Source organism: Salvelinus sp. IW2-2015, linkage group LG22, assembly GCF_002910315.2.
Source record: "Salvelinus sp. IW2-2015 linkage group LG22, ASM291031v2, whole genome shotgun sequence".
NCBI lineage: Eukaryota > Metazoa > Chordata > Actinopteri > Salmoniformes > Salmonidae > Salvelinus > Salvelinus sp. IW2-2015.
The window spans coordinates 34,790,103-34,799,876 of record NC_036862.1 but is presented as its reverse complement, the minus strand read 5'-3'; positions in this window follow the sequence as shown (position 1 = coordinate 34,799,876).

Below are 9,774 nucleotides of genomic sequence, written 5' to 3'. Positions count from 1 at the left end.
ATATCTAAGGCTGATAACTGAGCGTTTCAAAATGCCATCCTGAGGTCTGCTTGGCGTAATGACGAATGTCGAAAAGAGAGAGCTCCCTTCGTTCCTTGGCCTTTTATAAGGTTTGAGATCTACGTAGAAATCTTTCCATTCCACTTCTCATTGGTTACTGACATCCAGGGGAAGGCGGGTGCAGTTCATGTCGACCCATAGGATACATACAGAGCTTTAAACTGATCTGAGAACAGAGCCTTGTTTCAGACCTTCCGAGTTCCCTGTCATGAATTTCGCTGCAGAAAGAGTTCTGGTTCACCCACAGACATAATTCAAACGGTTTTAGAAACTAGAGATTGTTTTCTATCCAATAGTTATAATAATATGCATATTGTACGAGCAAGAATTGAGTACGAGGCAGTTTAATTTGGGAACGATAAATGTCCCAGTTGAAACAGCACCCTGTGTGTCAAAGAGGTTTTAACTAGTCAATGCTCTAACACTGATTACATTGCACTCCACGAGGAGCCTGCCTGTGCCGCGAATGCAGTAAGCTAAGGTAAATTGCTAGCTAGCATTAAACTTATCTCATAAAAACAAATCAATCATGACTGTCATTGCTCCAATATGTACTTAACCATAAACATCAATGCCTTTCTTAAAATCAATACACAAGTATATATTTTTAAACCTGCATATTTAGCTAAAAGAAATCACGGTTAGCAGGCAATATTAACCAGGTAAAATTGTGTCATTTTCTCTTGCGTTCATTGCACGCAGAGTCAGGGTATATGCAACAGTTTGGGCTGCCTGGCTCTTTGCAAACTAATTTGCCAGAATTTTACGTAATTATGACAACATTGAAGGTTGTGCAATGTACAGGAATATTTAGACTCATGGATGCCACCCGTTAGATAAAATACGGAACGGAATAAACGTTTTGTTTTCGAGGTGATAGTTTCCGGATTAGTCAAAGGTATATGGTTTAGAGAGAAATAGTCGACGCGTTATAATTCCTTAATAACTTGCGGCTGAACTTGACAGGGGTTCCTTCGTTATTTTACCGTTCATGTCTTCCATAGAGAATGTCTTGATCTACTTCAAATAAGGTCTGTGTTTCGTGCAGGCTTAAACGGCCTCGACGTTTTGATACCCGTGTAAATCTCACTAGGATAAGGAAACGTTTGTCAACAAATTTTAGCCAATATTGATCAGAGTTACCTTGTCCTATGGATATCTACACAGTTATAAAATTGGCAAGGTGGTGTAAGCCTACACGAAACACAGACCTTATTTTAAGTGAATCTAAAAATATCCTATGGAATAAATGAAGGAACCGCTTTTCAGATTTTGCTAGAAGGTGTCATGGGAATTATGACTCGCACTTTGGTCGTCAATTCTTACCATGCCCATTATTAAAATAGGATTTCCTGCATATAGAAATGACAGTTTTTGTTTTCAACATTCATCACAGGTAACTTAAACTAAATTTTTATTCAAACAGTTGAGAGTATTTGTCTCCTAAGCAGACTCTTCAGTATCATTGTCACTTCAGAGCTGTGTGTGTGTGTGTGTGTGTATTTATGTATTATATTAAAATAAAAGTGTTCCTTGTTCATTCAGTATTGTTGCAGTTGTCATTATTACAAAAATGTGTGTGTGTGTGTGTGTATGATATATATATATATTAAAAAAAAWATATTTAMAAATCGGACGATTAATCGGTATCGGCTTTTTTTGTCCTCCAATAATCGGTATCGGTATCGGTGTTGAAAAATCATAATCGGTCGACCTCTAATCCACAGGTACACCTCCATTTGACTCAAATTATGTCAATTAGCCTATCAGAAGCTTCTAAAGCCATGACATCATTTTCTGGAATTTTCCAAGCTGTTTAAAGGCACAGTCAACTTAGTGTATGTAAACTTCTGACCCACTGGAATTGTGATACAGTGAATTATAAGTGAAATAATCTGTTTGCAAACAATTGTTGGAAAAATGACTTGTGTCATGCACAAAGTAGATTTCCTAACCGACTTGCCAAAACTATAGTTTGCTGACAAGAAATTTGAGGAGTGGTTGAAAAACCAGTTTTAATGACTCCAACCTAAGCGTATGTAAACTTCCGACTTCAACTGTAAAGCTCAGTACCTTCTTAGCAAAGAAGCAGAAAAGGGCATAATTCCCATCCATCGGGCCCTGGTTGAAAATGGGGCTTTGAACCCATGCCCAAATTCTCCCTGTAACACCCCTATATTACCTGTCAGGAAGCCATCTGGTGAATATCGTTTGTGCAAGATCTTAGAATAGGTAATTCGCTGGTGTTTTGCTGCCTCAATATGGAGTTGCATGTGCATTAGATCAAATTTGAGATTTGGCGATTAAAAATGAGAAATGGGAAATGCTAATAGAGACGCTTTGGTTGCTCTGAATGAGGGAGTGAAATCACTCCGCAAGGTGGCCCTGCAAAACAGGGAGGCACTTGACTACTTATTGGCTGGTCAAGGGGGTACTTGTCCTCTCATTGGCGACGAATGCTGCACTTTTGTCCCAGATGTGTCATCAAATGTGACTGATCTTGCTAACTACATTGCCACTGCTGCAAAGTCTCATTCCAGAGAATCAGAGTGGGTGTTTACAGGTTGGCTGAAAGGCCTCTTTGGAGCTTGGGGCTCCCAGATAGCTCAGTAGGTGATAGCTGGAATCTTTTGTTCAATGTGCTTGATCATTTTGCTTTCTTGTTGTAAGGCCATTTGTACTTCCCTGGCAACTCGAGTCTCAGAAACTATCATGTTCAATSCTACTAAAGAAGATGATACTGATAACTTGCTGTCTCTCCAGGAACTCCCCRTTCCCCCTCTAATGGATGATAATATGCAAGAATGAGTTAGTATCCATGTTTGATTAAGTACCTGAAGGTTTTTAGTTAGGTTGTTAAACGACAGCAACCGTATAATGTAAAGGGTAATGGAAAAAGGATCAAATATGAAGAGGGATTTTTGTCTAAGAATAAGTATTTACTAAATGTACTCCTGATGATAGACTGAATGTATGCTAAAAAGTGCAATTCATTTTGTTATGGCATATGTTGATAAAAGGAGGGAACTACATGTAACACATTGTTTCTTATGTTCTGTGACTTTGCTCTCAGGAACGGACTGATAGAAGAACAGAAATAAGGGAACACATTGTTACTTTGGCCCACCGCCTACTAACTATGTGTGTAAGGTTATGATCAGCCTATTGCAACCTGAGAGCAGAGATGCCCTGACAGACTTTGAGTATTAAGTTTGTTGTAACCTCTCCGGCCGTGATAATAAAGATATGTTCATTTAACTTTTGACTTAGTGGTAATTTCCTCGACAAGTTCATTAAACATCCTGTGTTGTGTGCTTTTTCTATTACCAGGTACTGCTGGAATGTCTACTAATGGCATGCCCATCTTTTTGTGAGAAATCACACTGGTCACTCAAAACATTTGTAAAGTATAAATAGCACTCACTTAAGATTAGGGACTGCAAACATACTTCAATGATCAGTTAATTGTTTATTAATGTGGAAGTAATGATTCATTTATAAACACAATTTATAAATGCCTTATTTAATGGTTTGTTGTGGAACCTTAAAATAAATTGTTACCCATCCTAGTTGTGAATGAATAAATACATATATTAGACAAAGTAGAAAGTCACTGAATAAATGCCTTGAAGATGACCATTGACTTATATAATACTTATAACAGCCTAACTCCATATTTCAAATTAGTGCATTTCAAGTGTTCCTCCTTGCCCACTTAGCTAAATGTTTAAATATTAAGCAACATATAATTAAAGGGAAACTGCCTCCTAGAAGCAACTTATCTGGTTATAAACAGCCTATGTGGCATCGATATGAGTCAGAAACATTAACTATAGTGTTAAAATTGACTACAAAGTGCAAATAGTATAATTTTGGTTATAAAGTCAGCCTTATCCAAAACGAGAAATGGACGTGAGTGTGTCACGACGGGTATGGGTGGGTTGTATATTGATTATTACATGCCCAATTTTTGCAAATTATGTCCAATTGCCCAGAGAGAAGTTGTGGTCCGCCCCCAGCTGCTATGTGTTGTGGACATGCTGTCAAGTCTGCAACACACACACACTTGCTCAGCATTAGAGTGAAAATGGGCTTTCATAAAGTTGGTGCAAACTTCTAATGCATTCAACAATACTGAGCAAGATGGCAAGGAATGGATTAAATACAACAAACGTACAACATGATGGCTGTGACTGGTGTGTGGTGAGTAGCTAGCTTGCTAGCTAGCTATTATACTGTGATACTGTGATGTAACAAGCTAAATACATATCCTCTACCTAATGTGTAATGTAATGTAATGTCATAGAAAGGAAGATTTGCATAGCTGACATTGACAATAAGGTTTGATAGGAAAGTTAGCCAGCTTGCTATCGATAATGTAAGCATCTCAATCACATCGTGTGAAGGGAACAATGGGTTAACTGCCTTGCTCAGGGGCAGAACGGCAGATTTTTACCTTGTCAGCTCGGGGATTTGATCCAGCAACCTTTCGGTTACTGGCCCAACGCTCTAAGGAGTTTCCATAGATTGTTTGGTAACCCGTTACAAAAACGAAAGAGAACAGTAGCTATCTAGACAATGAATTTAAAATCAGACAGAGATATTGATAACTAACCCGGATTTGTTAGGTAGCTAGCTACTTTTATGAGAACAGGCATGTTGTTTGGGTTAGTACTTGCTCTCGATAACTCAGGCCCTAGCGGCATCCTGCCTTTACTGTAATGGAACAGGGAGTCAAGATCAAGGATAAGGTTAGAACTAGCTAGCTAGCATTCGGGGTCTTTGTCTGCTACTAGTGCTAAAACAACATGCCTGTTCTCATAAAAGTCTATTGTGTATTTTCTAGGGCAAAAATAAATTAAGGATAGTACTTGTCTAGCCTGAGTACCAGTATTTTAGCTAACATGCTACAAATACATGTCAACAAGCATTCAGCAATGTAAAATTACAKAGCAGGTTTCATAGTAACAGCGTCACTGAGCTGAATCGATTCTGTACTTACAGTCACTCTATTACTATAATTACTTGCAGATTATAGAAGTTATTTTTCACGCGATATGTTTACTGACTGATAATATTTAATTTCATTCACAGGCTACTTAGAAAACTAGGTAGATTTGTTGTTCACCAATGTTGTCAGCAAGACAAAGGAGCTGATTGTGGTCTACACGCCCCCATCCACATCGACAGGGCTGTAGTGGAGCGGGTCGAGAGTTACATGTTCCTCTTACTTATATGCTGCACCATTGAGAGCATGTTGACTGGCTGCATCAAACCGCAAGGCTCTGTTGAGGGTAATGCGAATAGCCCAGTAACTCACTGGGGCCGAGCTTCCTGCCATCCAGAACCTCTATACCAGGTGGTGTCAGAGGAAGGCCCTAAAAATTGTCAGAGTCCAGCCACCTAAGTCATAGACCGCTCCCGAGTAGCGCAATGGTCTAAGGCACTGCATCTCGGTGCAAGAGGTGTCCCATAGGGCGGTGCACAATTGGCCCAGGTTTGGCCGGGGCAGGCCGTCATTGTAAATTAGAATTTGTTCTTAACTGACTTGCCTAGTTAAATAAAGGTTAAATCATTTTTTTAAATAAAAATTCTCTCTCTAACAGCACGGCAAGTGGTACCGATGCACCAAGTCTGGAACCAACAGGTACAAATACCTCGTACCACCGCACATCAACTCGGCACTGGTACCATGTGTGTGTATAGCCATGTTAAAGTTCCTCATTGTGTATTTATTCCATAAGTAAGCGTTTCACTGTTAGTCTACACCTGTTGTTTACAAATCATGTGAGAAAAAAGATTATATTCGATTTGGATTTGATTTGACCTCTCAAGCTTTATTACAGTATATGATCTGTGATTATTCTTCGGCACAACTTTCACCAGGGTGGCACCTCTCATCTTCCCAATATGGATCTAAGGAGACAGCCCAGAGCTGTTCTGGCACTTCATCCAGCCATGGTATGTGGGAGTTATCTTGGGACACGACCATCATACTTTCGGTAGGAATAGGTTCTTTCATTGGTATCGTTTGAGTAGTAACACCGAAAGGGGAGAAAAAGGTCGCTGTTGATGGAGACCACTTCCCATTCCCCTCCCAGGCCACCAAATCAGAGGCTGTCATCACCGTCTTCATCTTCATTCAATTCTCGATTGGGGGTTTTCGACATACTACAGTGTGGGACAGCACCCAGTACTTCATACAGAGTCCTCTGCACATCAGACAGCAAAACTCCGTCCGCTGTAAATTCCTCACCATAGTATATTTCAGCAATTGTCACTGCTTTGTCCATCTTTGTTGATATTCTGGGTCTTCTTCACATGAGGGGACAGCTGCTGTGCAGTGAAGATCTTCCGGGACCTCCCATGCACAGTGGTGTGGGGAGGTAAATTATCTCTCTCGTAGTCCACCATCCACCTCAGGATCGTTCAGATGCCAGGCATAATAACACTGGGACATGCACGGGTATATCCCGTTTGTAGGGGAATGGAGGGACAAACCCTCAGCAGTGCATGTAACAGTCAGATTCATCTTGCAAATCAGATCTCTTCCCAGGATGTTTACAGGGCAGGTGGAGTACAGAAATTAATGTTTCCAACTTCTATCTTCCCATTTAACATTTTMGGGGTAAGTGAGGCATTCTTCAGAGGTTAATTCCTGATGCTCCAACAGCATGGAGGGTTTTTCTAGAGGGAGTGACCTTCAAGGCAGATTGTTTCAACACTGAGATAGCAGCCCCAGTTTCTACTAGGAATGAAATCTTCTGGCCAAGTATTTCAATTTCTACCAGGGGATTTTCAGTCGAAAATGTGGGAAGTTTCAACATCATGCTTCTTGTGGTTCTTCAACATCGGAGTCTTCTTCTGTTTCCACCTCTTCCTATGTTCTTTGCCCACCAAAGGGATTTCCAACCCTTACATGTTGGAAGAATACACCCCACCACCACCATTCAATTCAATAATAACAAAAGACGATAAAAAGTAATAGATATGTCGTGTATAATTTGAATGCGGAGTGCAAAGTCTTTACCAGTTCAGACATCTGTATCAAACTGTCTTTAATTCAGGGGACTCCATGACAAACCATCCCTCCTGTCCTCTATCTGTAGAAAAACAAGATAGAATTGATACACTCAGCACTGATTACATTATCAATGGTAGTTAGGTGGATTCCAGGACAAACAGATGATATTATTTTGACCTATGACCAGATCAAATGTGACCAACCTGAAGTGGGACTGGTGTCTGGTCACATACTGCCTCAGCATTCTTGGGGGGGGGGGGGTCCCATGACACTGCTGAATAACAAATCCACCAGGTTTCTCTAGTTTTCTCTAGTTACAACAGTCCTCTAGTTTAGAGCGCACGCAGTGATGTGGGCTGGTGTGGCTAAAATGCCAGGACTGAATTTTGTCTCAGCACATCCCTGCTTGTCGCTGCTGCAAAACTCTCACCCTCATATTTTTGTCACAACCTGTGAAAATAGCTATTCTTGAAGATTTTCCTTGCAGGTGAAGAAAGCCTTTTGGAACATTGGAGTACATTCCTGGAACTTTTTTAACAAATGTTCAAATTMTTCTTTCACTTTGACATTACTAAGTATATTGTGTAGATCGTTGACATAAAAATGACAAATAAACCCATTTTAATCCCACCTTGTAACACAACAAAATGTGGAGAAAGTCAAGGGGTGTGTATACTTTCTGAAAGCACTGTAGTAGCAGATAGGGCTGTTGTGGAGACCGTATTACCGCCACACCGGCAGTCACGAGTCATGAAAGCAGTCAAATTCCACGTGACCATTTAGTCATGGTAATACGGCTTCTCCAAGCTCTGATGCTGCTGTTGGTCATTAGTAGCCTACCAAACATGTTAACTGCCTTGTACTCAGCACTCTGTTGTCCCTCTAATCACTCTGACATCAATGCAAACGTAATCAAAAATCTAATCAAACACTTCTTGAGAGCCCATGAGCTCATGTTGCGCAACATTTCTATAGGCTATGCAATTGCGGGAGAAAACAGAGTCATGGGCTCTACTAAAAATAGGAGGATCCCATCAGCTTTCTATAGGCTAAGCATACTATATTTATTTCTCAACGTTCCTAATATTAAGCACATTGCTTATATTTACAACAGGAGTATAGCCTACAGTACCTGGCTGGAATGAAAACGAACCACGGGAAAAGCTTCCTCCATTCGCTCTTTAAGTGTATAGATGACATGTATTTTTTCTGCTGCCCCTGTTTTATACAGCTGCATGATAATGGTCCATTCTAAATCAAAACAAATTTAGCACATATATTATTTAGTATAAGTAAAGACAAGATTAAATCAAGACTAGTCTGATGGGTGACAATATTAGGCTATCACTTGTGAAATATATATTGTCACCTGTGAATGATGCCCAGCATAAAAAACAAAGCCTTTTAAAAAGAATCATAGTCGCACACCTCATGTAGCCTAACCCATAGGCCTGTATGTTTTGATAAGGTTTGTATCACAACTAAAGTGCCCTAATAATTTTTTTAAATTAAGCACATTAATCCGCTTTACAAGGGGTGTAGAGCCTAACTGCCATACATAAGCAGTGTGTGACTTTCAAGTTTGGGGGAAGATCATTTTCACCACAAAAATGCACCTTTATAATAAAAGCCTTACATGCATAATTTCATTTGCGGTCACTTTTGAGAATGGTGTTTTCCACTAATGGAACAGTCGGGCTTATAGCCTACTACCATTTGCGCATTGCTACACTTATAATGTGAAGAAATAGCCTAATAGTTTATCAACATTTTAAGCTAAATGTTCTGATCTGTTGCATCAGCCACATTGAGTAAAAACGTTTTTTTGATGCTAGTGGTTGTATTCATTTAGGATTATCACATCCCACAATTGTCCCAGAGAGGGAGACGTGATTCGGAGTGCAGGGAGAAGGACACAAAGGCCACTGGCCGCAAAAAGGGTGCATTACGGCCACACAAAGGGGATGCCACCATGAAATTCTAGGCATTATCAAGTGCTTGTCAAATTGTGAATAAGTGACTGATGTAGTGTTTACAGCCTGCGCAAAAAACAAAGCAGAGCTCATGCCTTTCAAGCAACTTTTTTCGAATCATCATTGGAGTCTCATCATGCAGCCTTACAATGTATTAACAATCAAAACATATAGAACAACTAAAGTTACATTAATAACTCTAAATTAAGCATATAGGAACACCTATTTATTTGTTAACGCTCAACACAGAATAGCCACATGTGGAATAATAATAAAGGCGCCGAAGGAGATGACTGCCTTTTTACGATCCCCTAACCAATTGTGCTATTGTGGATGTTTTTTCACATTATTTCTAACTTATTTTCTACATAATGTTTCTGCCACCGTGTCTTATGACCAAAAAGAGCTTCTTGATATCAGGGCAGCAATTACTCACCTCGTACTGGAGGAATTCTTCATCTTCATTCGCAGGAGGAAAAGGCGGAGATATCGTGGAAGACGGTCCGGGTGCCTTGTAAGGATCCGTCGCCGAGATGGTAATATACCTTTACCATCAGTCCTATTAGCCAACGTACAATAATTCGGTAATAAAATAAAACTATGAGCATGTATATCCTACCAACGGGACAATAAAAACTGTCATATCTAATGTTTCACCGAGTCGTGGCTGAATGACAAGATGATTAACATACAGCTTGCTGGTTTTAAGCTTTTTCG